Source organism: Mugil cephalus, chromosome 5, assembly GCF_022458985.1.
Source record: "Mugil cephalus isolate CIBA_MC_2020 chromosome 5, CIBA_Mcephalus_1.1, whole genome shotgun sequence".
Taxonomy (NCBI): Eukaryota; Metazoa; Chordata; class Actinopteri; order Mugiliformes; family Mugilidae; genus Mugil; species Mugil cephalus.
This window is the reverse complement of record NC_061774.1, coordinates 21,979,978-21,983,495: the sequence shown is the minus strand read 5'-3', so window position 1 is coordinate 21,983,495 and position 3,518 is coordinate 21,979,978. Positions and strand designations below refer to the sequence as shown.

The following is a 3,518-nucleotide window of genomic DNA, read 5'->3' as shown; positions in this document are numbered from 1 at the left end:
CCGGTAGTGGGAGCAGATACGTCAGAACATTTGTTGTGTCCCACAGCATTGTCCATTCCCTCCAGGGGCTAATTATATGTGATTAGTGTACAATTAGCTTCTCCCAGAATTAACCGGAGCTTAACAAGGGAGAGCCAGATTGGCAGCTGCTCTTCCTACTAAAATCTATAGGGAATCGATGTGGTAAATGGCTTATTATGAGCCTGAAATCTTACTTTGTCAAACAAATTTAAGTGCTTTAGTTTACAGAATAAGTATGGATTGGCATTATGAATTAACATGACACGGACCGGGGCTTCACTGTCAAAGACAACGAGCGAACCAGAAGTGAAAAATGACAGGGACAAATCAAGACATGGCTTCTTTAAGACGGGCATCAGCTCGTTGACAGAGCGCATAAATCAAATCCAGAGCCTTTTTTTTTTCATTTGTTAGCATTTTGATGGTATCTGTCAGTTGAAGGGGAGGTTCAGAAGGAAGACCAAATTCACAAAATATCTAGTAATCCCAGTTCTAACAAATGGGAGGCAATGCTTTTCCCACCAGAAAAAGTTCTAATGTACCAGAGAACCTGTTTACCTTACTTTGCAAACTTTACATATATTTCCATCAATTTATGGAACTGCAGACATTCTTAAGACTTTACAGCAAAAGCATATCCAAGCAACATCACGACATCTGTGTCAAGATAAGCTCAGTGGCTGCATTTCCATTATACTTTTTTGCAAAATAAAAGCAATATTTCTGAAATTTCGAAAAAGCACAATTGCGCTGTTACTCTTGTAAAGTCTAGTCTCACGATATCCCATAATTGTCTTCAGATGAACTGGCCACATGACCCACTGCGTCATCCTTGGTGATGCCAGTGACAAGGAGATGAGGAAAAAACTGTTTCCATTGCAGGTTTTTTTTTTTTATTGCAATAATTTTGAATAAATATATTGTGAGTCCAGACATCTTCCTTTACCTATCTTTTTTTGAGTGTTTGTCTGTGTGACTCACTCTACATGTCAGAAATTCTCTGTACTGCAATGTCTATCCTGAGAATTAAAATGCAGGTAACTTTTACAGTTGCTACAAGCTTTTACACTAACTAGGAAACTGGCAGTGGTGGGATTTGAACCCACGCCTCCATAGAGACTGGAGCCTTAATCCAGCGCCTTAGACCACTCGGCCACACTACCACAAGGTTCAATTTGGGCCAAATTATTGGTCTTAAAACAAAAACTGTTTATATTTGGTTGTCTGTGAGTAGCTTATTACACCAGCTAGCTAGCATACCGCCTACTGCCGTTGGCTAGGCGGTAGGTAGCTGACTGGGCTTCTAAATATGTTTTGACTGGGATTTTGACACAAGAGGTTGTAACATCTTATCCTGTGTAAAAATGAATTCAGTCCTAAGGGATTGGTAGGAAGTTGAGGTTTAAATAGGAACATCTGCAGGTTTAACTAATGTCCATTCAAAGCTAGATACTTACCTGTCATTGAGTGTTGAGGGTCATTAGAGCATCATTCATAGGGTAAGAGGACAGGAACAATTAGTCCCCTCCTCAGATGTGTGACAAAACATCTTCTTAAAAACTCTACAAGTCCAGCTGCATTTTTAAACACTTTTTCAGTTTTTACTTAATTTCAATAATGTATAAGGATTCATGTGACAGAAATAGTTGTGTCAAATGTAAAGAATGGTGGAGAATTTCAAGTCTGGGCTTCTTTAAAATGGAGATCAATTGGTTGACAAAATTTCTAATTAGCAGAGAATAGCTTCAATCAATCAGCTGCTGGTTTATGGGCCCCGAGCACTTCTCCTGCAAAACAGTCTGCACATCAGGTAGCTGTTTTTAGAGTATGCAAGAGCTCACAATAACTATTCTTTCAGAACTGATTGAAAAGTTACAAGGATGAGCTCCGCGGAAGTCAGGCAAGACAGACTTTTACTGTCTTGCCTGACAGTAAAAGTCATTTTACTCTCAGGCAAGATTTATTCATCACCAGTTGGTTTGTTGCCAACAGTTGCTCCAGGCTGTGGTGGACTACATAACATTCTTGTTATGCCAAAGATTCAGCAGAAATAAACAGAACAAAACTTTGTTATTGAGTAAGAACAGAGCTAGTTCAACAGTCACAATTCATCCACTATCTTTCGCTCCACACGTGGACCATGTACTTTTTTTTTATTACTTATATCAGCTCTAGTTACAGCTGTCTGTTTGAAAAGAAAATACGAGTATGGATCTATGTGATACTCCAAGCCTGCTATCAGCATGGTGAGTTTACCAGTAGAAATCCAAGTCACAGTGGGTTTTTCTTGTTATGTTTGGGGAACTCACATCAGTTCTCACCTCAGTTGCGTTGCCTCAAAGTTGAGATGAGCTCAGTTTAGTGTCTGGTCACCTATCATTACTACAAGTCACTTAATTTTCTTATTTCAGTAAGGGTTTATGGCCTCTTCTCACCATATCACCGTGGGTCTTGACCTGTTGTAACAGCCATTTAGACTGCTGTGCCACATTAACCTCCTGTTTGTAGTTTTAAAATAAGATTAAGATCTTTAGGTATTTGGTATTACCCAAGAAGTACAAAAAATAACCTTCGTCTTTCTACTGGAAGTAGTTTTTGAAAAAAAATGTATGTGGACACAGGGATAATTTCACTGTATATTACAATTTAAGTCCCCGATGTGCATCAGAATATAGAACTGTTTAATGCAAAAGCAGAATTGGAAACAATGAAATCCCAACGTCCTCAAACGTGTACTTGTGAATTTGTGAAATTTGCATGGCATATCAAACTAGAAAAGTTAATTAGAACAAATAAACAAGCGTATTGACCATTCTCTACCAGTACATGGCAGACAAAAGGACAATGTCCCCATATGAGGACACAGGGTCTCAGGAAGTTAACTCTTGCTTTGATGACCGTTAAACTAAAGTGGCAATTACTTCCAAAATCTCATAAAGCAGTGTAGACGACAAAAAAAAAGTTTGAAGAACTTAGCAGAGGATGATTTCAATCCATCGACCTCTGGGTCATGGGCCCCGCCCACTTCCACTGCTCTGCTTGCTGTGCCACACCCCTGCAACTTTGGTGTAATAAGAGAAGACCAAGATGATACAGTAACGGTCACATCAGACCTGGCTAGATCATTTTATCTGTTTAATTGTATTTTAAGTGTTTAATTTATTCACGGAGCTGTTATAGAACAGACATTTGTGTGTGTATGTGTGTTGAGTCACATGCTGTCTTTATTAAAAAGTCTGCAAGTAATTTATTGTTCATCCCAGCGTTTTGCTAAATGCAAAGTTTTTAGCAGTGTTTCTCAGTAAAAACTCGGTCTTAATTTCCCAGCTGGCCTGTCTTAATTTCCACCCTCTATTTATCGTCTAATGAAGTGGGACGGCCTGCGAATATCCTCACAACAACATTATAATCTGTATTAAACATTTGCCAGCCTCAGTGGTTAAACTTGTCATGGTGGGGGGGGGGTCTTCAGGAGGAACTTCAGGAACACTTTGAAG

General features: G+C 39.1%; 1 non-coding gene across 1 annotated transcript; it reads right to left on the bottom strand.

Moving 5' to 3' along the window:
* Nucleotides 1-1,102: 1,102 nt before the first annotated feature.
* Nucleotides 1,103-1,184, bottom strand: trnal-aag. Its single transcript has one exon. It is a non-coding gene; the product is annotated as a tRNA-Leu (tRNA).
* Between the last annotated feature and the right edge of the window lie 2,334 nt (nt 1,185-3,518).